This window comes from Balaenoptera ricei, chromosome 1 (assembly GCF_028023285.1).
Source record: "Balaenoptera ricei isolate mBalRic1 chromosome 1, mBalRic1.hap2, whole genome shotgun sequence".
Lineage (NCBI taxonomy): Eukaryota > Metazoa > Chordata > Mammalia > Artiodactyla > Balaenopteridae > Balaenoptera > Balaenoptera ricei.
The window spans coordinates 84,156,560-84,182,122 of NC_082639.1; the positions used below are offsets into that span (position 1 = coordinate 84,156,560).

Consider the following 25,563-nt stretch of genomic DNA (forward strand, 5'->3'; position numbering starts at 1 on the left):
TGCAGAGGTGGGCTGAAATCTGAGCTGATTACTAGTGCTCCCACAGTGAGTGTGGGGGCATGGCTGTGGCAGGTCTTCGTGTCTGTAGCTTTATGAGTGTGCATGCTTGCCTGAGGAATGCCTGAGCTGATTATTGATGCTCCCATAGCAGAGGTGGGTCCAGGCACAAGCAGCAGCAAACTTTGTGGGCGTGCACACCAGGTGGCAGACAACATCACAGAGTCACATGTCCCAGTGGACAGCTCCTGGGGAAGAACATGCAGTTGCTTCTTTCCCAGCGGGTAAGCTCCAGTCCCAGCTACCTCATAACACAGCTTAGAACCAGATCTGGTGGCTTCTACTCCAACAATTGGGGAGCAGACGCTGCCCCTGACAGGGCTGTGACAACCACGGAGCAAAGAGGAGGCCCCGCCCAACATCTAGTGCAGGCTGTGGTCACCACAACACCAATCCCACCCCCTATCAAGGCGATAACAGCCAGCACACCCTGAGGAAAGATGTGGCAGGCATCCATACCAAAAACAGTCCTCACACCAAAAATATTGGACTCATGCAGGCTACACAGGGACACTACCATATAAAAACAGCCCTTTAAGACCACAGTTTATAACTTTCTCCTAAATTCATAGAGTCAAAGAAATATAAGTAAAATGAAAAAAGCAGAATAACTACTCCCAATTAAAAGAACAAGAGAAGTCCTGTGAAGAACAAACAATGAAGCAGACCTCTCCAGTCTACAAGACCCCAAGTTTAAAAAGGAGGTAATAAAAATGCTGAAGGAATCAAGAAAGACTATTGATAGAAATGCAGATTACTGTAACAAGGAACTAGAAACTATAAAGAGAAGCCAGTCAAAATTCAACAACTCAACTGCTGAGATGAAAATCAAGCTAAAGACCATAAATATCAAACTGAATAATGCAGAAGAACAAATAAATGATCTGGAAGATAGAATAATGGAAATCACCCAATCAGACCAGCAGACAGAAAGACAAATAAAAAAAAAATGAAAGCAACATACAAGATCTATGGGATAATATAAAGTGTGCCAATCTACACATAATGGAATCCCAGAAGGAGAAGAAAGAGAAATGGGGATCAAAAATGTATTTGAAGAAATTATGGCTGAAAACTTCCCAAACCTAAAGAAGGAAACAGATATTCAAGTATAGGAAGCATAGAGGGTCCCAAACAAGATGAACCTAAACGGACCTACTCCAAGACATATCATAATTAAAATGGCAAAAGTTGAAGATAAAGAGAGGATTCTAAAGGCAGCAAGAGAAAAACAATGAGTCAGTTACAAGGGTATCTCCTTTAGGTTATCAGTTGATTTCTTTACAGAAACTTTGCAGGCCGGAAGGGAGTGGCAAGATATATTCAAAGTTCTGAAAGGGAAAAACCTGCAACCTGGAGTACTCTACCCAGCAAGATTATCATTTAGAATAGAAGGAGAGAGAAAGAATGTCTCAGACAAGTGAAAACTAAAGGAATACAGCAATGCTAGACCTACCCTAAAAGAAATATTGGAAGGTCTTCTCTAAATAGAAAAGATGCAAGAATCTATAGGAAAGGGAAAATTACAATAGGAAAGGCAAATATATAAAAGGATCGAAGATCACTAAATAGGTCAGTACACAGGTTAAAAAATAAAAAAATTCTGTGAAAGTGATTATAACTACAATGAACAGCAAAAGGATAAACATGAAGATGTAAAATAGGATATCAAAATCACAAAATGTGGCCCAGCATGTGAGTGGGGTGGCCCTCACCTGCAGGCACCTGGAGGAAGCCGGAGGACAGAGTCCTTGGGAGCGGCACCGAGGCCAGAACGGCTGCGGATCTCTGGCCTGGGTCAGTGACGAGCCCTGGGGACCCGGCCGCGTCCGGCCTGGTGCTCCCGTCAGTATCCAACGTGCGCCTCCCTGGGAACGACAACCGACCAGGTCCCTGCCTCTGGTTCCAGGATGTACCCAGCAGGTTTTCTATCAGATGATCCACTGTAATAATGCTGGAGTTAAGAAGTCTCCATTCCTTTGCTTGGAACCAGAAAACTTTTCCCCCTGCGTATAGAGTAGGAGTAATGTTGGTTAGGAACTGGCTGGTGTTTAAAACTGAAGATAGTCATGACTGTTAAACTGAAGCTCCATGCTGAAGTAAGATTAATTGTCTTGGAAATACTAAATTGGGGTAACCCAAATCTGTTTCTGGAGCCATGAAAATTTTGTTGGTTTTTGACTTGGCAGTATAATCATAGATGATAATAGTGACACCTGGATTGTACAATGTGCTCCAGAGAAAAAGCTTCCTATTGAACTACAAGATTCTTATGAAAAAGGATTGTGGACAGAATTTATGGGCAGAGTCTTTAAGTATTTGGGAGATGAAGGTGTAAGAGAAGATGAAATGAAAAGAACAATGATATCAATGCCTTTCACTCCAGGGGTGGTGGAACTTTTAAACTTTATAAGAAAGTACAAGGATAAATTTGACTGGATCATTATTTCAGATTCAAATTCAGTCTTCATAGATTGGGTTTTAGAAGCTACCAATTTTCATGACATGCTTGATAAAGTCTTTACAAATCCAGCAGCTTTTTATAGCAATGGTCATCTCACTGTGGAAAATTATCATGCTCATTCTTGCACTAGGTGCCCCCAAAGTCATTGCAAAAATGTAGTTTTGGTAGAATTTGTAGGTAAACAGTTACAACGAGGAGTGAATTATACACAAATTGTTTACATAGGTGATGGCAGAAATGATGTCTGTCCAGTAACCTTCTTAAAGAAGAATGATGTTGCCATGCCACAGAAAGGATATACTTTACAGAAAACTCTTTCTAGGATGTCTCAAAATCTTGAGCCTATAGAGTCTTCTGTTGTATCTTGGTCTTCAGGTGTTGAAATAATTTCTCATTTACAATTTCTAAAAAAGGAGTAATATGCCAACAATTGAAAAAAAAATCACAAAATGTGGGGAAGAGGACTAAGAAATTGTAGATCTTTTAGAATGTGTTTGAGCTTATATGACTACCAGTGTAAAGGAAGTAGATATAGTTATGGGTTAACATACTTGAAAATCAGGGTAACCACAAATCAAAAACATACAATAGATTCATAAAACCAGAAAGAAAGGAACTCAAGCATAATACAAAAGAAAACCATCAAACCACAAAAGGAAAAAGAAAAGAAAGGAACAAAGAAGAAATACAGAATCAACTGGAAAACAGATTTCAAAAGGCAATAAGTACATACTTGTAGATAATTACTTTAATGTCAGTGGACTAAATGCTGTAATCAAAAGACATAGACTGGGAGATTGGATAATAAAACAAGAACCTACAATATGCTGCCTAAAGGAGACCCACTTTAGGGTGAAAAACACTTACAGTTTGAAAGTGAGGGGATGGAAAAAGATATTTCATGCAAATGGAAATGACAAGAAAGTGGGGGTAGCAATACTCATATCAGACAAAATAGACTTCAAAACAAAAGCCATACAGAAAGATAAAGAAGGACACTGTATAATGATAAAAGGATCAATACAAGAAGAAGATATCAACTTGTTAATATATGCACCCGATATAGGAGCACCTAAATACATAAAGCAAATACTAACAGGCATAAAGGGAGAAATTGATGGGAATACAATAATAGTAGAAGACTTTAACACCCCAGTGACATCAATGGACAGATCTTTCAGGCAGAAAATCAATAAGGCAACAGAGATCCTAAATGACACAATATAACAGTTAGACAATTGATATCTACAGGGCACTACGTTGAAAAAAAAACCCCAAACCCAGAATACACGTTTTTTTCAAGTGCACACAGAATGTTCTCTAGGATAGGCCACATACAAGGATACAAAACAAGCCTCAAAAAATCTAAGAGGATAGAAATCATTTCAAGCCTCTTTTCTGACCACACGGCATGAAACTACAAATCAACCACAGAAAGAGAAATGAGAAAAAATGATTTCATGAAGACTAAACAACATGCTACTAAAAACCAGTGGGTCAGTGATGAAATCAAAGAGGAAATTAAAAAATCCTCAAGACATATGACAATAGCACAACCATACAAAATCTATGGGATGCAGCAAAAGCAGTTCTAAGAGGAAAGTTCATAGCAATTCAGGCCTTCCTCAAAAAACAGGAAAAATCCCAAATAAACAGCCTAACTTACCACCAAAACAATAGCTATTAGCACAAAAATAGACATATGGATCAATAGAACAGAATAGAGAGCCCAGAAGTAAATCCACACACCTACTGTCAGTTAATCTTTAACAAACGAGGCAAGAATTTACAATGAAGAAAAGACATTCTCTTCAGCAAGTGGTGTTGGGAAGGCTGGACAGCCACATGTAAATCAATGAAATTAGAACACACCCTCACACCGTACACAAAAATAAACTCAAAATGGCTTAAAGACTTAAATAAGACCTGACACCATAAAACTCCTAGAAGAGAACATAGGCAAAACATTCTCTGACATAAATTGTAGCAATATTTTCTTAGATTAATCTCCCAAGGCAAAAGAAATGAAAGCAGAAATAAACAAATGGGGCCTAATCAAACTTAGAAGTTTTTGCACAGCAAAGGAAACTGTAAACAAAATGAAAAGACAACCTGCACACTGGGAGAAAATACTTGCAAGCGATGTGACTGACAAGGGCTTAATTTCTAAAATATACAAACAGCTCATACAGCTCAATATCAAAATAAAAACAAACAAACCCTATCAAAAAATGGGCAGAAGACCTAAATAGACATTTCTCCAAAGAAGATATGCAGATGGCCAACAGGCACATGAAAAGATGCTCCACATCGCTAATTATTAGAGAAATGCAAATCAAAAGTACAATGAGGTATCACCTCACACTGATCAGAATGGCCATAATTAAATAGTCTACAAATAATAAATGATTTAGAGAGTGTGAAGAAAAGGGAACCCTCCTACACTTGGTGGGAATGTAAATTGGTGCAGCCACTATGGAGAACAGTATGGAGGTTCCTTAAAAAACTAAAAATAGAGTTACCACATGAGCCACCAATCCCACTCCTGGGCATATATCTGGAAAAGATGAAAACTCTAATTCAAAAAGATACATGCACCCTAGTGTTCATAGCAGCACTATTCACAATAGCCAAAACATGGAAACAACCTAGGTGTACATTGACGAATGGATAAAGAAGATGTAGTATGTAGGTATGTAGGTGTGTGTGTGTGTGTGTGTGTGTGTATATATATATATATATATATATATATATATATATATATATATATATAAAATGGAATATTACTCAGCCATAAAAGAAAGAATGAAAAAATGTCACTTGCAGAAACATGGATGGACCTAGAGATTATCATACTAAGTGAAGTCAGACAGAGAAAGACAAATATTATGTGATATCCCTTATATGAGGAATATAAAACAATAGTACAAATGAGCTTATTTACAAAACAGAAACAAACTCACAGATATTGAAAACAAACATGGTTACTGAAAGGGAAGGGAGTGGGGGAGGGATAAATAAGGAGTCTGGGATTAACAGGTACATATTACCATATATAAAATAGATGAACAATAAAGATTTACTGTACAGCACAGGAGCTATATTCAGTATCTTGTAACAACCTATGAAAAAGTATAGAAAAAGAATATATATATAAGTATATAACTGAATCACTTTGCTGTACACCTGAAACTAACATAATACTGTTAAATCAACTATATCAATTAAAAAAATTCTTTAGTATGTATATAAAAACCGCATTCTTGAATTGGGGAGATCTGACTGATTATCTGAGTAAAATTTAGGGGTCTAAGTGGATACTCTTCTTTTTGGATTCTAGCAGGTCATGGGGTACTTAAACATGGTACCTAAGCGGGCCCAGATAGAGACAGTCTCCTATTTGAGCCTTTTCAGAATAGCAAGTCTTTTAAAATGATGTCTGTCAAGGATTGTTCCTGTTTTTGTCAGGCAAGCAGGACTTAACTTTTGTCTTACAGAGGGGGGACCTGTAGTCTCTTTTCCTTATGAAGGGGAACTTTTTATTTAAAGAGAATGCAGTCTTCTTTTATCATATATGGCCTTAGGTCTCATTGACTCATTTCTACTGAATGGATGTCTGCACACACACATTTGTATGTATCCAGCTATCATGTATCTATGTGTTTATTTACATTTCACAACTGGCAAATGGCCATAGTAAAAGAAAAAAGAAAAAAAATGAAAAAGCAAGAGACAAAAACAAAACAAATTATTTGAAATCCCATCCAGAAAGAACCACTGTGTTACTTTGTTGTGTATACTTGGAGTTTCTTGTATACACTTTCTTGTGTATACTATGTTTTCCTGGGCAAATATATACATACATATATACATATATATGTGCGTGTGTGTTACCAAAGTAAGATCATACCAAAATATTACTCTGTAATCTGCTTTTTTTCACTGAATAATATTTTGTGGTTATCCTCGCTCGACAGTAATTGTAGACCTACATCTTCTTTTTTAATGTCTGCCTAGTATTTTGTAGGCAGTAATTGTAGACCTACATCTTCTTTTTTAATGTCTGCCTACTGTTTTGTAGGGGAACAAAATTTGCCACTCCAAAATGTCTCTTTGGTATACTGATTGTTTTGAGCTGAAAACAATTCAAGACTCAAAAGACTCAGGAAGAAACTTTGACCTTCCCCCTAGCTGCTAAAGAGTGTAGATAGAACGCCTGTTCCAGAAAGGAGCCATCACCATAGGTAACTGTGTGAACTAGATGTGTAGACAGGGAAGAACCTAGCAAAGTCTGTCTGTTAAAACTCCTGTGTCCCATAGTCTCTGCATGGCCCCTGCAAACATTTGCTTTTCCATCTCTATGTTAATTGCCTTCCTCCCCTTTGAACTTCCAAACAATAACTCCCAACTTCCTCTTTTGTCTTTAGCTGAAGATGGTAGTTAAGGTGAGGGTTTCAGCCTTTTGGGTGAGTTACTGAGTTTTCCTGGGTCTCTCCCATGTATATATGTCATTAAACTTTTGTGTGATTTTTCGCACCATTAAATGCTTATATTATTCTAAGTTATGCTATTATAATTATTAAGTTGATAGATATCCTCATACAAGTATCTTTGTGCATTTGTTTAATTATTTGGATAAATTCCTAGAAGTGTGATTTCTGAGTCAGTGGTTTTGGGATGCTTTTGACATACATTGCCAGACAGCACTCCAGAAAGGTTGTACCAATTACTGCAATTTTTTTGCAGGTATAATTTATACATACTAAAGTGCACAAACCTGATGTGTATTGCTCAATTAATTTTTACAAATGTATGTACCTGTGTAACCACCATTCAGATCAAGATGTAGAACATATCCGTCACCCAGAAAGCTCCCCCTTGAGGTAACCACTATTCGAAGACTTTTGCTGCCATGGATTACCTTTGTTCTTGAACTTCATATAAATGGAATCATGTAATGCATACTTTCATATGTCTGGCTTTTTTTGCTCAACATAATATTTTGGGGATTCATTCTTATTGTTGCCTATATCACTATTCCTTTTTTTAAAATTTGAGAATAGTATTTATTTCATTGTATAAATGTGCCATAGACATTTTTAATCCATTCCCCTGCTGATGGGTATTTGTGTTATTTCAAATTTGAGGCTACTGTGAATCAAGTTGCTGGGAACAGCATTCTACATGTCTTTTTGTGAATATATTCATTCATTTCTGATGGTTACATATTAAATAGTGGCATTGCTGGGCCATAGGGTAGGCATATATTTAGCTTTATTAGATACTGCTAAATTGAGTATAAATTTGAGTATAAATTGAGGCAATTTACCTTCTCCCAGCAATGTACTAAAAGTTCTAGTTCCTCAACACCTGAAAGTCCTTTTTCTAGCCTTCTCTAGCCATCTTGCTCTAGTTATGGTGGGAAACATTTACCTCCTCCCTATCTTTGATTATATGCTTAATCCAGCTCTTACTAAACTCATTTATTCATTAATTCTTGTATTTAGTTAATAAATATTTATTAAGCAATTATTATGTGCCTGGTACGATATTAAGCCTTGTACATACAAAGATAAGAACAAGTTCTTAAGGAACTTATAGTCTAGTAGAAAAGGCAGATACAAGCACCTAGTTAAAGTGTGTGATGAATGCAACAGCATAAGCATGTACCTGTGCAGAAGCACATGGTCATACAAAAAAAGAATAATATTAGACGGTGAGAGAGAGGGAGTGGCAAACAAGAGCCTTGAGGTTCTACAAAAGAGATGATAATCGTAATTAACATCTGTTGAACACATGTTATCCTACATACTATGTTAAAAGCATAGTCTTATCCTAGTTAGTCTTTGGTGTAGGTTATATTATTACTATGCTCATCTTACAAATGAATCAACTGAGGCCTGGAGAAGTTAAGCAACTTATCCACAGTCACACAACTAGTAGGTGAGGAAGCTGGGATTTGAACCCGGGAAGTCTGACTCTGGAGCATACAGGAGACCCCTGCCGAGATGATGTGTGAGCAGAGGAGTTTTGGAGAAGGCTTTCTAGGTAGTGATAGCAGCTGTACACAGGCAGGAAAATAAGATACAGTCTGGCAAGTCTGAGGAACCTCCAGCAAGAGGCCCGAGGGAACATGGTAATCAGCAAGAAGAGATTGGATATGAAAGCTGGCAGGGGCCAGATCCGGGGTGAAGTGAAGTTGGAGTTCCTATGATGGCTTTTCACTGGAGAGCACCTCTCCCTCTGCCCCATCACCGCATACCAAACAATATTTAAAATGTTTCATCATGTTGTTGAATGAGCCATTTGGGCACACTTACCAAATAACTGAGCATTCCAGTGGAGCGGGAAGAATTACTTGCAAGTATGGGAGCAGACCCTGGTTTCCAACATGATGGCTCCCACAGTGCCTGCCTGCCCGGTGCGTTCTGTTGAGTACACCCATCTGCTGGTGAGACGGCAGCTTTCAGATGAGCCGAGGACAGTGTTCCCCAGCCCTCCCAAAGGGTCCAGTTATAAAAGGATAAAACCCACAGTGTTCCAATGTGTAGTGCAATGGGCAACGCCAGGTTTTGCTAAAATAGGATTAAGTTAAGAAACGCACACTGTGAAGCATTTGTCTGGTTAAATAATTTAACAGTTCTTGCGTTCCTGCTTCAGTTTCAACAGAAAACGCTTCTCTGGGGGGTTCTCCTTGCGCACATCATCAGACTAATCATGTGGAAGCCTGACTGGTGCCAGTTGGATTGGGGGAGAGCGGGTGGGTGCCTGGTGGTCCCCATGATGATGGGAAAGGAGGCAACGCAAAGTATACCTTTGGGGAAAATGCAAACTTTTCTGCCTGCGGAGTGAGAGTGTGTGTTAGTATGCAGAGCCTGTTGCCCCATTGTTGGAGACTCCAGCTTTCTCAGCAGAATGTCTGGCAGATGGCTTGCATTTGCACTCGCCTTCTGGAGAAGGAATTCGCTACCAACAACATAAGCCGCAGCTTTTCTTTTCAGAATTTACAACAAATTGGCCAGAATGGCAATTTAAAAAAAAACATTAGCATCACTATTTCCACATTCCCTTTCTGAATAGGGTAAATGATTCCCTCTCCAACTGTGTCATTTGCACGTTTTTTCCCCCAAATGTTTATTAAAATGATTTAGGTATTTCATTATGCAAAATGACTTTTATAAAAAGACCTTTCTTTTTGCCCCACCGTCACACATAATTTCTTTTGTCACTTGTTGTAGAGTGGAGTTATGTGAAGCTAGGACATATTATTTGTTCTAGTCTGTATTGGATAATTTATTACATTAAGAAACCAATAATTTTTGAATATAATCAGATTTAAGTTTTTAATAAGATTCATCTTCCCATTCACACTTGCTTAATTTAAGGATATTAAATCTGCTCAGGAATGAGCCGCCTCTCAAAGTCTTGTGTGCCCATTAAAGGGCTTTATTCCTGATGTGTTAATAGGATTTAATTACATTACCGTCTTCATGCAGAGTCACAGTGCGATAGTTAACTGTGATAAGCCAAGCAAACAATAGCCTGAAAAGGAAGTGGTGTATAGCAGTTGGTTTATCCGCTTAGAAAATCAAGATGATTATTATTTTAAAATTGATGGTTGCATGCATTTGCATCATGTTTAGTTCAAATGCTGAAGAGAACAAACTTTCCCTTTCCTTTAAAAAGAAAATCACTTAAAAGGCCACCCACATAAAAGGTGAACAATAAACATTTAACAGAAACTACTTAATTGCCATTTATCTGTTGAATTGCAATGAGATTTTTACTATCGACTACAGAGAGATTTGTTTCAACAATTTACCCTGCTATTCTTCTGTCTTTTTGACTATCACATCCGTGATTTGGGGTTCAGAGTAATAGCTGTGTTCCTTGTTAAGAAGTAATGACTTTAAAATTGATCTTTTATCCTGTCTTACTTTTTTTTTCTTACTTCTGCTCCTGCTCTTGCCCCTGTACCCCTTCCCAAGTTTCCCAATTAGTTTAATGACAGACAGCAGGGCTTCAGGCTTCAGGCTTCTATGGCTTGATGAGAGTAGACGTCAGGATGCAGCCCTCAGTAAATCTTGTCAATTTCTCCATCAAGATCATTTGCATTGGTTGGAAGTGTTGACTTCTGTGAATTTCCGTTTCATGTGAACTTGACAGAACTCACTACTTTTGCTCCATCACAGATGCCTGTGAAATAGAAGAATGACTTTTAGAGCATTCCAATGAATTAAAAAAAAAAAAAAGGAAAAAGGAAAAAGAAAAAGAACCCAGCAATATGTTATCTGGTTGAACTTTTCACTTCCAAAGTGATTGACAACTTCTGACACGTTTTCATGAGAGATCATAGACCTGGCAAACAAAATTTGAGATGATATACAGTCTTGCTTTACTTTGTTAAAATCTGTTATGGAAGTAGGAAAAAAAAAGTATGAAAAGGCTTCAGAGGTTTTTTTTTTTTTTTTTTGCTGAGCCAAGTTGGTGGGAGGTGGAGAAAATGGGAAGAGATTGAAGATTGCCTGCACTATTGTTCTGCTTCTCTCAGAGCCACTCCACTTTTGTCTCTTCTATGTGTTGGGATTTTGAATATGTTTTTAAAGCAGTTCTATTTTCCAAAAAATTTTGAAAATCAAAGAACATCATTTACTGTTGTCAGGGAGGAAGAAATTTTCCTCTACCTTACTAAGGTTCTTCTGGCTGGTCTAAGAATTAAATTGGCGTGAGACAGATTAACAGGAGAAATTCACACAAAAGAAGTTTAAAAACATGCATACATGGGAGAGACCCAGGAAAACTGAGTAACTCACCCAAAATGGCTGAAACCCTCACCTGAACTACCATCTTCAGCTAAAGACAAAAGATGGTGTTGGGGTAGTGGCTTGGGACTTCAAAAAGGAAGAAGGCGATTGACATGGAGATGGAAGAGTAAACGTTTGTTAAACAAATGTTTGCTGGGTCATGCAGAGACAATGGGACACATAGTGGAATTTTAACAAACAGACTTTGCTAGGTTTCTTCCTGTCTATGCTTAGTTCGCACTATATTTATCTATGCTGATGACTCCCTTCCCGGAATAGATCCTCTATCAACATTCTTTAGGTAGTTAGGGTGAAGGTCACAGAGATTTTTCCTGAGTCTTTTGGGCTTTAAAATAATCAACCTAAATGAGTCCTCGTGCCAAAGAGACACATTTTGGGGTGGCAATTTTTTCTCCCCTTCCCTGTCCATCCCTCAGCCTGTAGTTTATGGTTACCACCAAGACTCCAGTGCAGATTCTTCCAGAACTGGCTCTGAGCACAGTAGAACTGGGAAGGCAGCTGAGGCCCCTCCTCTGCTGAGGTTCTGTGCACTTCTCCTGGTCTGCTGTATCCTCAGGTTTGTGTTAACTCATATCTGTGTTGCTGGCTCTTTGTTTGGGCAAATGGCCACTGCACTTGTTCTATCTTCAATTTCTGCTCAAATGTACTCTCTTCCATGAAATCTTTTCCTAACTTTCAAGTTGCAGTTGATTTCTTTTCTTCTTGTGCTCCCTATGCTACACTTAACTGTTTCTACCTTCTATCTGTGACCAGGTCTGTTTCTTACACTAGCTGTTGAGTTCTTAAATCCAGAGACAGGGTCTTGTTTATCTTTAAATGAAATATCAAATAAGAGATAACCCAAATAAATTCTAGCATGTGGGTGCTCAACAATGCTAATTCTTTTTTCACCTTCAGCATCCAGCAAATTTCTTTTAGGATATAGGATATGCTTAATACATATTTGGAAAATCGAATGTTTCATTTTCCTTCTAGGTATTTGGACTTCGATTAGGAAATTTCCTTGTATTCTTTGGTACTTCTACGTAATTTTTGTTTTTGTCAGTTCTCTTACTCATCATCATTGTGACATTGTATTATATGCTATTACTCTTGACTTGTACTGATATAAATTTTCCTTTTCCTGTTCCAACTTTGCTTCCTCTTCTCTTATCCCCTACTCTTTCCCAGCTACAGTGTAGGGGAAGAAATATTTTTCCCCTCTCTATTCCTAGGTTCAGTGGCTGGGGCTCACGAATCAAACTGATGAAAGACAGATTCACAAGAGGAAACCAGTTTTAATTACATACATATGCACAGGAATTCACAAAGACAAATATGGCTCCAGGAGGTGACCAGATGATTGATGTTTATATACCATCTTAGGCTAAACAAAGAAGTGAGTTTTGGGCTTCTGGGCAGGCAAAGTGAGTTAAGGAAAGGTGAGAGGAGGAAGTATATGGTAAATAAGGGTTTACCTTTTTATGCAGAAAAGAGTCTCTCAGGTGATAAGAATTATCTCCAGCAATAGCTCTCTTCCTAGACATTTTACAAATGGAAGTTTTCTTTATAAATGTAAATTTTGTTTACAAAAAAGGAAATTTATACTTTATTTTTAGGCAGTTAGGGGAAGCTAAACAGCTTTACCTACATTTGCTGGTTCTCAGTTGCCTTTAACTCAAAATAATTCATATACCAAAGTGGCATATTTTGGAGTGGCATGTTCTAGTGCCCTTAATTAACATGTTCCTATCAATATTTATATTGACTCTAAATTATAATATATAGGTGTGGCTCTCCTAGAATCTCCTACTTACCCCATTTTTGTAGCATTCCTTCAACTGTCAATTCCTGAATGTTCCTACTATGTCCTCAGACATTGAAGTCCACAGTGGGAATACAAAAATAAGAAATTTTGTTATCCTCAAACTTATATAACTAGATTATAACTGAGTGGGAGAGACAGCAAACATGAATGCAGAAAACTGTAATATTCTAAGCTAAATGAAGTATAGTTTCTACCAGTTTAGCAGATCGTAATAGTCCTTAATAAAATATTAATGCACTTTATTTATTTACATAGTTAATTATAAACACAATTAACATTATTTCCTCAGAGTTCATACTTAATGAATCTAATTTGAATGACTCCATAAGAGGGCAATGAATAGTTGTCCACACTCATATAGTTTTTCAAAAGCTATAAGCAAATACCGTCAAAAGGCTATCCCTGTGATTTTGTGGTTACTGAAAAGGCAACCAAATAGAAGACTATCTTATCATAATTAACAAAGTTAGAGATAGATCGCAGAAGATTAGAGATAGAACAAAGAGCATGTAGAGTATGAGGCGAGCATACAAGTTCACTGCTGAGCAACCCTGTTTTCCTACTCTGAGTTCCTCCGTGTGGATAACAGCCTGACGATTATCATTATTTACATCCTATACATCTATTTGAGTTATTACCCTCCAGTATTTTACTTCCTCCTACACCTCATTTCAATCATTCTTTTGTTTCTTCTATCTTCACTTCCCTGGAGCTTCATTTCAGTGTTGCAGTCTACTTGATCACTTCTCTACTGTTCAAGTAGCATTTCTTCTAGAGTTTCTCATAGCCAGACCCTGTGCACATGTGCGTGCGTGCACACACACACACACACACACACACACTAACTTGCACAATGGTAAAGAGAGGCCATGTCATGCGTGGACAGTGAAAAGTTGTTTGGTGCGGTTGAAGTACAGGGGCAGTGTGGGGAGAAAAGGGTGGGAGGTATATAGGGGATAGTACAGGTGATGAAGACCCAAGGGAGCTGGACTGAACGCAGAAGAAAATTCTGGATTCACAGTACGGGAACAGGAACTATTGTACAATCACACGTTAATTTTCAAAATAGGCATGTTCTGCAAAAGTAAAGTGAATTTCTAAATCTCTTTTAATTTTTTTTTTTATGAAAAATATTAGAGTCATGTGTTTGGAGAGAAATTTGGTCCTAATGTATTAGAAAATAAAACTTAAAGTCTACTGGTGTCTGCTTCTCCTTTTCCTCTTTCAGGGTCCAGTTCCAAATTTCCCTAGTGATCTATATTTCCCTTGAAGTTTTGTGGTACCAGTTAGATGCCATCTTTGTAATTTTTTTTAATATTAAGAAAAATTATTGAAAATCTGTAAATTAGACTTAAGAGGACAATTACATATCCATTCTAGGTTTATTTACTTTTCTGAGATAATGTATCATTCATTGATTTATTATTGAGGGCCTGAAACAGATAGACTGCCAGATATTTCTCCAGCAAAAATGGGTTTCTTTGGGATCAGCAGAGAATTGCAATTCAGAGTCTGCAATCATGGCAAGCCATGTGCAAGTCCCCCACTGCAAGGGAAAGAGAACTCTCTTATAGAGGGGAAAAGGAAGTTGGGAGGGCTACAGTAAACAGAGTCCATGGCTTTTCATTGGCTGAATCCTTGCAAGGAAAAAAGAAGAGTCTTTCTTCTTCCTGCTGGGCTCTGCTATTGTCGCAGGGTATGAGAGCTCCCCTTCTGGTCTCCTGACTCAGTTTAATTGAGGTTTCTGTTTATTAATTTTATACACTACTATTTTTTAAAAATTTATTTATTTTATTTTTGGTTGCGTTGGGTCTTCATTGCTGTGCACGGGCTTTCTCTAGTTGTGGCGAGTGGGGGCTACTCTTCGTTGTGGTGCATGGGCTTCTCATTGCAGTGGCTTCTCTTGTTGCGGAGCACGGGCTCTAAGCACGTGGGCTTCAGTTGTTGTGGCACGCGGGCTCAGTAGTTGTGGCTCATGGGCTCTAGAGCACAGGCTCAGTAGTTGTGGTGCATGGGCTCAGTTGCTCTGCGGCATGTGGGACTTCCCGGACCAGGGCTTGAACCCGTGTCCCCTGCATTGGCAGGCGGATTCTTAACCACTGCACCACCAGGGAAGCCCCTACATTATCTACTATTAATTAAGGGCTTGAACCATGTGAAGTTATATGTTGACTCATACATTTGTATCTAGTTTTGATGGAAATTATTTTTTGTTCAGCAGGTAAGGTAACCCAAAAGTTTTGATTTAGTGCCTTATAGGACTCAACCAGTTTGTATATAATTTAACAATCTTATTTTAATATTCTTTATCATTTCTTTATAAAATTTCTACTGGTGCTCTTTAAGTTAGTTTACCATCTTACTGTTTGTTAATTTATGAGCACAATACATTCTTTCACATGGGTTCATTTTATTTTGTATAAGAGTCATGTTTTTGGATATTTTAGGGGAACAGTATACTTTGATAATATAATCATAAATTCTTCATAGGCTTTAAAAAACTAAAATACCAGAACTTGTGTGCCCACAGAGTCATCAGAACTAGTTTATGAGCCATGTGTATTTGATAGTTCTGATTCATTTTGATCTAAAATAATACTTTACAGCTTGATTATCCTCCTTGGTTAGTAGGTATCTTTGTATAGTATGTGTTTTTTACCTCCCAAATCCAAACCTTTAAAAAGGATAGGAATTTGTTACCACTGAGGATATGTGGGAAAAGAGCAGTGATATAGGATCTGAGGGAGGTTATAAAACAGGACTTTCTTAAATGCTTTTGTTAAAGGCAGCGTTTGGGAGTATATCTATAACTTTCCAGGCAAATACTATGGTTTAGTTCAATTCAACTAACTTTCATGGGGCATTTACCCTGGACCAGGCACTGTGAATGGGCCTGGGGATATAAAGATGAATGGGTTGTAGTTGTTGGATTCAGATATTTATAGCAGAATATAAGGCAAACAGCAGTGTGTGTATGTATGTGTATAGATATACAGTGTTTTTTTCCAAGTTCCACTGCAGAGGAGAAAATGATTTGTTTCATCTATAGCTATTAAGGAGTGACATCACATGGGCTTCTTTCTAGGAATAAATTGGTGTTCCTCAAGCTGACAAGTTTGGGGGAAGAAAATGTGCAAGTGTGGTATTAAGGGGCTTGACATATTTGGAGCATTGGATGTGGTTCAGCATTACTGGAGCATAAGTTCAAGGTGGAGTGATGAGAAGGATGAAGGGGTGAGCTAAGTAGGAGTTGGCTCATGGAGGACCTACGGAGGACTTTGAACACTGTATTGCTTCCTTTGTTGCTGTAACGAATTACCACAAATGTAGTGGCTTAAAGCCACAAATGTATTCTCTTACAGTCTGAAGGTAAAAAGTCTAAAATGGATCTGCAGGTTTGTGTTTCTTCTGGAGGCTCTAGTGAGGAATCTGTTTCCTTGCCTTTTCCAGCATCTAGAGGACACCTGCCTTCCTTGGCTTGTGCTCTGTGCCCCCCACCCCCATCATTCTGTTGTTACTTACTTTCTCTGACTCTGACCCTTCTACTTCTCACTTATAATGACTCTTGTGATTACATTGGGCCCACCTGGATAATTCCAGATAGTAATCTCCCCATCTTAAGATCCCTAACTTAATCATATCTGCAGAGTCCCTTTTGCCTTATAAAGTTACATATTCACAGATTTCAGAGATTAGTATGTGGACATCTTTGGGAGGTCATTATTTAGCCTACCACAAGCAGTATTATTACAGTTTGGGGAAACCATTTGAAGACTGTGAACAGATACTGTATTGACATAGTGGTTCTGAAGGTCAACTGGAGTGTTGCAAGTGATTCAGATCAGTATCTCTCAGATGGGTCTGGGAGCAGTAGTCTTAACCGGCATCCAGGTGATTCAGATGCAGGTGGTTTTGGAATCACTCCTTGGGAGACACTGTTTTGATGGCTGGATGGATAAGGGACTAGAGAGGGAAGAGTTTAGAGCCAACAAGATTTGTTCGTAGACTATTGCAGTAGCACACAGTAGAAGGTAAATAATACATTTGTTGATCAACAAAAACCTTCCAAAGGCCCTGAGAGAGTATATTAAGAGCATGTATGATGGGTACATGTTAGCATATATATACTACTATATATAAAAGAGATAAACAACAGAGACCTACTGTATACCACAGGGACCTATACTCAATATTTTGTAATAACCTATAAAGGAAAAGAATCAAAAAAATAGATATATATGTATGTATATCTGAATCACTTTGCTGTACACCTGAAACTAACACAACATTGTAAATCAACTCCATTTCAATAAAAAAAATTAAAAAAAAGAGAGCATATATGATGGAGTCAGACAGATCTGGTTTTAATTTTATCACTTACACTTGTCATCTTGGCAAGTTACTTCATTTCTTTAAGTCTCAATTTTTTTAATCTGAAAGTGGGAATTATAATACCTATCTTATGTGGTAGTTTTGAGGATTAAATACAATGTGTCAGAAAAGCACTTGGCGCAGTGCCTGGTAAATAGTAAGCACTCACAAATAATGGCTACTATTTTAAGTATCATTATATCTAAAGGACAGATGTTATTTTCTAGCAAAATGCTCAATTTAATTCTAAAATAAATGCAGAATATCTGTGAGATATTCGTCTGTTTGTCATACACTTAACCTGAAGCTCTACAGAAAACAAAACAACAACATGAAAAACTCAGACGTTCCCCTGGAACAGAGTCAGCACACCTTGCTTCTTAAATGTATAAAGCATTCCTCAGGACATGTTACTCTTTGGTTCTTCAGATCCTGTTTTCTGGCACTTTGTGGGCCCGAAGGGGATGATCAGCCTAAAGGCAGAGGATGTAGACAGAGCAGAGGCAAAGCATCAAATGCAACAGAGAATGAGTAGCCGTTAGGAGAGACCACTTGTTAGAACACGCATGTGGAAATAATGGAAAGTCCTATCTGCCAAAATATTGGAAGCAAGAAAATTTAATAAAACAGGACTTTGAGTTCAGAAACTCCTCTACTTATAACTTATAGAGAATTTTAGGAATTTTCAGAGAAATGAGATCAAAATTTGTCTCAGAAGAAAGATGTTCCAGCTTTTCCAGCCAGACAACTTTAGTGGTCACATGTGGGCATTACAACAAAGGGCAGTAGAGTGTTTCTTTGTGTTTATGAATAAATAGGTTTAGGAATAGCCTTTCAGCGCTAACCTGTGATCAGGTACAGGAGCTTCTGCTTTGTGATACAAATGGATTCCCTTTTTTACTAATTAAGTGATGGAAAATCACCCTTAAGAAAGTTTCTGTGTAATGAGGCAAACACATTTGCTCGCTGAAGAAGGTGGTTGGGGGAGGTGATTGCGTCAGTGGGTGGGAGACAGGAGCAGAGTGAAGCCATTGGTGGCAGGTGGTACCAACCCTATCCCTTCATTCCTGCTTGTAGATGTGTCCACTTAGGTTGACTGGGCAGCCCACTTGGTAGAACACTTTGTTAGGAGAGAAAAGTGATCACCTATACCAAAATCCAAAGGGAATGTTTAGCCTACTTAAAATAAGAAATTGCTTTCAGGATAAGAAATTGCTTTCAGGTAGGAACTATCTGTTGACATTCAAATAATTGCTATACACTGCTTGTTGACAGTCACGCTTAATTATTCATTAAAGTTAGTCCCTAAAAGGCCTGTACTTAACAATTTTTTGTTAATCTAGTTTATGAGACTACATTTTGAACCATATCAAAACTGTATTTTGGGGAAATATTTCACAGTTCCATTTGAAATAATGTGGTTGTACTGAATTATCCCATTTTGCTGATGAAGAAATTAACAGACCCTGTTTTACCTTTGAGACTAGTACTTTTCTGCTAGATATGGAAAGGTAGACATACCCAAATAACATGTGGCCCTTGGCGTGTCAGAACTTTAGCAGTAAGTGACCATGACAACATCATTAAACCATAGCAGAAAAGTGGCTGTACCTATCTTTAATTAACCAGTAAATACTCTTCAAAGGTTTTAAGATACATTTATGGCACTGACCTTAGGCAAAAAATCTGGAAAGAGAACATTCAGCAAGATGTGTTCTCAGCGAGAGGAGGGTACATTTCAATTTGGCAAACTTGACCAGCTGGCTCATCAAGATTTCTGTTTCTGATGAATGGATAAGCCTTTGACTGACCTCCTCTCTCTACTGCTGAGGTTGCTTTTTGGGGTTTCTCCGTTTATTTACACCTCACCATAGGGTGGATGTCAGTATTGGTCATGGGTTCAACCTCCAATTGCAGCTCTTAGGGAGACTGGGGAAGGAAGGATAGAATGAGGTCTGTGGGTTATTTGTTGCTCTGTATCCTTGCTGTAGTCCCCAGTGCCATCTATCAAGTGTCTGTGGGTTGGCCCCAAGGCCCCTCAAAGTGAGCTGGGCTGAAATGAAAGGTAAATCATACAAAGATGAGACGTCTCTTTTTGCTGGAATGGAAGACTGACTTCACATTGCAAAGAAAAAAATAGAATGTTTTATACAGACTTAGTAATATTGTTTTATCTTAGCAAATGTTTTTGTGTTGTGTGTGTATGTATGTACACACTTGTAACATATTCTCTAAATATATTTTTAGTAATTTAAAATTTAATTCCAAAAAAATTGTAGGGGAAGGGATAGTTCTGAACTCATTCTATGAGGCCACCCTCACTCTGATACCAAAACCAGACAAAGATATCACAAAAAAAGAAAATTAGAGGCCAATATCACTGATGAACATAGATTCAAAAATCCTCAGCAAAATACTAGCAAACTGAATCCAACAATGCATTAAAAGGATCATACACCTTGATAAAATGGGCTTTATCCCAGGGTTGCAAGGATTCTTCAATATCCACAAATCAATGTGATACAACACATTAACAAACTGAAGAATAAAAACCATATGATCATCTCAATAGATGCAGAAAAAGCTTTTGATAAAATTCAACATCGATTTATGATAAAAACTCTCCAGAAAGTGTGAGCATAGAGGGAACATACCTCAACATAATAAAGACCATCTATGACAAACCCACAGCAAACATCGTTTTCAATGGTGAAAAGCTGAAAGCATTTCCTCTAAGATCAGGAACAAGACAAGGACATCCACTCTTGTCACTTTTATTCAACATAGTTTTGGAAGTCCTAGCCTTGGCAATCAGAGAAGAAAAAGAAATAAAAAGAATCCAAATTGGAAAAGAAGTAAAACTGTCACTGTTTGCAGATGACATGATACTATACATAGAAAATCCTAAAGATGCTACCAGAAAACTACTAGAGCTCATCAATGAATTCAGTAAAGTTGCAGGATACACATGTAGTACACAGAAATCTGTTACATTTCTATACACTAACAACAAACTATCAGAAATATCAGAAAGAGAAATAAAGGAAACAATCCCATTTACCATGCATTCAAAAAGAATAAGACTGCAATTTTGACCATCACCATCTGGTGCTGCTTTTCTTCCTAATTAACATTAAGATGGGAGTCAAGAGATGGTTGAATAATAATATTCTTACTCATAGAATCAGGAGATATCTGAAGATCTTGACCTCACTAAAGTCTTGCCTGTTTGTATCATTACATGTGGACAGATGATACCAAACAAAGTTAGCTAACAGTTTTTGTTGTCTGACAGTACAGTTTCAAGGAGTTTGATGGAAAATATAACTCATTCCTGATTGCCTAAAATACCTGGAAAATAGCCCTCTTTTCTTTCCTTCCTCTGAGTAGCAAGGCTCTCTAGTCAAAGAATATAAATGGTATGTAGAGAGACTTGGTGGAAATCTTTGATCAGAAGCCTAAGATAATATAAACTTCAAGAGAGTGTTTCTCAATTTATAGTTCTGTAGGATATCAAAAGTGTTTAAATTTGGAGTCAGCCTCACTGGTTTGAACCTCAGCTCTACCATTCAATAACTGTGTGACCTTTGTGGGTTATCTAACCTTGCATGGCGTCAGTTTCCTCATCTGTAAAATGGCAATAATAATAGTACTTACCTATAGCTATAATTATTCAGTTTGAAGAACCTGGAGAAAATAAAATTTAGTAGGGATCTTTACTGTAAGTCTTCTCAGGACCTTTAATTTTCTGAAGTGATCCTCCAGGAAGGAGATGTGATAAGTGGCACTTCTCACAATGATTTGACCATTGAACTTCTGATTTTCCAGGAGTGTTTGGTGGACCCCTTATTCTTTGGAACCTCTGTTTTAAGAGGATTGAACTGGTGACAGACAAGAAGATGAGTTGATTTAGGAAAAGACTGTAGCTGGGGAAATTCTCCAGGACCTGAGTCTGGAAGGAAGGAGGGCAGTGGAATGTCCAGGTGTTGAGCCATGAGGCAGTGGCATTGGGTAGAGAGGAGGGAGTGGTCAGAGGAAATGCTCTGAGGTTGGATCAGGCTGGCGACTTGCTAGAAGTGAGAGTTAGGAGGAAGGAGGAGTCATGTGAGATCCTTTCCCACCCAGAGAGAAACAGAAGGCCAGGGGAGAGTGCCATGTGTTTAATTTTCCGTTCTGATTTAAATTCTGCTGCTTGTTGCCCACAAACTAACAGCGTGTCTCTGGAGTCTCTAGGGTATTTTACAGTAAAGCCACATATTTTCTGAAGTTGGGTCAGGACTGAGCATATGAAATTCCTCAAGTGTGAAATTCCACTTAACCCCATTAATGCTTATAACCCTGAGAAGGTATTGTTTATAATTCACTTCTAGTTACTAGTGGATATTTGCATTTGCCAAATATTTTCAGTTCTATCTCAAACTAAATTTATTTTAGGGAAGAAAATTTGCCTTCTTGTCAGAAAGCTGAGAAGAACCAGCCTCCCCCTCCCACTCCTATGGTTTGCACATTTGGCTGCAACTGTGTGTGTGTGTGTGTGTGTGTGTGTGTGTGTGTGTAATGGTATTGAATTTCATAATACTTAGGATAGTAAAACCTTCATTTATAAGAGCCTTTATAGTTTACCAAAGGTTTTGACATAACGATCTTGTTTTATTCTAGTAAACCATGAAATGGGTATTGTTTAGCATATCTATTTTTTTCCCTTTTATACAAGGCGAAGAAAGTGGGGAGGGTATACAGTTTCATATGCCAATCTATAGATACTTTCCTTCCCCCTGGGAATTTTCTACAGCTTTTACACAGAGCTTTCATACATGGTTGGTGCTGAAAATATTAAGGCAATTATTTGAATTACAAGGATAAACCCATTTGTGTGTAAGTGCAGTTACTGAACCATGTTCACGGTGTAAAAAAGCCTGGTTGAGATGCAGCTGGAATAATTTTAGCCCCCTCATTCCTGCTCCCGAATTGAATTATATACTGTAGCTTTATTTAAATAGCCTCACCCACGTATACAAACACGTGCGAACAATAAAGTCACATAATTCAGCATTTGCTTTAGTTTAAAAAAATTTTTAATGACCTTTGACTGTCTCTAAAGTAATTACTCTAGTTAATATTTTAGAATCATTTCATAAAAGTCCAAGATATAAATGTTTTTGAGTGGCTGTTCAAGTGCACTCTAGGACAAATAGGAATGTCCACATTTTCTGCAGATGGGGAACTCTGTTCTGGCCACCACCTAGATTTTAATTAGTGAAAGTCTCTCATGTACTTTACAATGATGATTGGTTTAGAAATCAAGCTTTCAGTTTGTGTTCAACAGTTATCAGTAAAAGCCACCACTTGTGGAACATTTACTTTGTGATTAAAGCTCTCAACTATCCTGTGAGGTCAGGATTTGTGCCCCATTTTCAGAAGAAGAAACTATGGCTTGGAAAGACTAAGCAAAAGAATTGGAGTCCACCTCCACTGACCCCAAAGCCTGCGTCTCCCACTGGCTAAAAAGCCACTGCTTGTGGGGCTGACACATGTTGTCTGAGATTTTGTTTGGAGAGTTTAGGTTACCTAGAAACTTAGAGATATTGCAAAACATCAAATTTAACTTCCACTCTTTACAGTCCCTCTTCTTTCTGTCTTATACAAAGGGAATGAAAATAGGTAATTAACAGCAACAACAAAAAGAACATAGATGAATTATTGATGATAATTTAATCTTTTAGTTTAATGAGGAAACTGGCTATAACTTTTGAGCTGTAAACATAGTGGATGAATATTCACATTCAACAGCCAGGATGTGGAATTGGAGGAAACCATGTCAGTTGGGGTCTATAGTGGTGCTTAGGTGTCCTGCCTAGATCCCCTTTGCCCGCTGGTGAGCTCATTCCCCACTTGTGAGAATGTTGGCTTCTTATGCTTACAGCTTTCCCCTCTCAAGAGAAGTGGTCTCTGACTTACTATGAAGTCTATCCCTCATCCCCAGGTTGGGGCCAAAACCGATTGTCTTATTAAGTGATCAAAATCCTGGTTTGCTTAGGACTGTCCCAGTTTTAGTGATGAATGTCCTGTGTCCTTGGAACCCCTCAATCCCAGGCAAACCGGAGTGACTGATCACCCCCTTGCCCCAAGGGGGACCTCTAGTGCTGTGGTGCAGTGAGTGGGCCTGAGCTCCATGTGGGACCAGGCTAAAGCTGGTCTCTAGGCAAGACCCATTCTTAGGAAAGAGATCTCAGAGCTCCCTCACCCTCTCTGCCATGTGAGGACCCAGGGAGAAGATGGCTGGCTGTCTATGAACCAGGAAGTCGGCTCTCACCAGACACTGAATCTGCTAGTGCCTTGATCTTGGACTTCCCAGCCTCCAGAACTGTGAGAAATAAATGTCTGTTGTTTATAAGCCACCCAGTTTGTGGTATTCTTATTATAGCAGCTTGAACACATGTCAAACCAGTACCATTTTAATTTGAATTCTTCTTTCCTGATTGCTCAAGTGTGATGTGAAAAAAGGATGTATGTCTCCATATATTTTCAAACCTGGCTTAGCTGTGTAATGATTAAACTACATTTTGTGTCGAAGAGTATTTCTGACTTGAAGAATATAATGTCAAATCTCTGCATGTGTGTGAGGGTGTGGTATGTGTGTTTGTGTATGTGTTAGCACAGTGAGGCTTCTTTTGTGCTGCATGCTCTGAAGATGAGCAGAGTAATTCTTAGGTCTTGAGAACAAAGCTCCTGTAGACTTATGTAGGCAGCATGGTACAGGCTAACACCGTGGCTGGGAACCAGACGTACTTGTGTTCAAACTTAGATGCTGGCTCTGTAGAGCTGTGTGATCTTGGGGAAGTTGCTTAACTTTTTGGAACCTGTTGGTGGGACTAAACGTAGCGTTCAGGTTTGTGAAGATTAAATATACGAATGCACAGTGCCTTGCTGATAGTGAGTGCTCCCCAAACATTTGCCGTCCTAGATCTTCCTTGGGGTATGCTGGTTTGGATGAATTCATTTAAAGCTTAGTTTTGGAGTATTTTATGTAGATAACTTGAACAAATACACTACTACATTTCCTACCTGCTACTTGTACAGAGCTTTTTGTTTCTCAGTAGCTTTAAATGAGCCATCTCATCTGAAGTTTATAGCCACTCTGTCAGGTCATCAGGAAGGCATTTTATCCCCTAGGACAAGGCTACAGAGGTGGGTTTCAAGTCACATCTCCTTCTCCTTATTGGTGTTTCTTCCCAATGTAAGATGGGCTTGCCTCAAAGAAGGGGTATTTCCTTTACATCTGAGGACTATGAGTACAGCAATTTCTCAGGTGTTCCTTTCAGGACCTTCTGAACCAAAATTAATCCACACTTTTCCTTTGAAAGGAACAAAGGGGAAAAATACATGCTCTCTTGTTCATAACGATTGCCAGTGCTTTTTTTTTTTTTTTAATTAAATGAGGATGGATACCTTCACTCATCCATCCTCTTTTTAATTTCCTATGTTCAATTTGATTAAGATGTGTTTCTTGAAGATATGTGCTATCTGGTTCTTGGTGTATAAAAAGTTTAATATCTTTCCCTCTTTTATTGGACTAGTAAGGCATTTGACATTAAAAATAATAGCTTTGAATTTTCCTGTTGCTGTTTGCATTCAGTAAGGGGAATATTAAGAATAAATGGGAAAACTCATTTAGTTCTTTCTCTGAAGGGTCCTTTCAAAGTGTTATACTTAACACAATCTACTCTATAATCCACAGATGCATAGAATAAATAAAATAGAATGATAACATAAATTCCTTAGTGTCTAATCCAGGAAATGAATGTCTGTTAAAGAAATATGGCTACTAATCTTTTAAAAAGTCACTGAAAACTTATTTCTTCCCTTTGTGTTTAGCTGAAGTGAGCATGTGAATTTGTTTTTAAGGGGGGGAATTGCAAGAAACCTTAAGAAAACAATATTCTGTTTTACTGTTTAAATCTGCAAAGTGAGTTCAACCTCTGAGTTTTATCCTGTGCTCCACCCCACATCGTTGTTTTTGGACAAAGACTTGGATTTGG

At 38.1% G+C, this 25,563-nt stretch overlaps 1 pseudogene; it reads left to right on the forward strand.

Moving 5' to 3' along the window:
* The first annotated feature begins 2,215 nt into the window (after window positions 1-2,215).
* On the forward strand, window positions 2,216-2,940 carry LOC132350794 (pyridoxal phosphate phosphatase PHOSPHO2-like; annotated as a pseudogene).
* The last annotated feature ends 22,623 nt before the right edge of the window (window positions 2,941-25,563 follow it).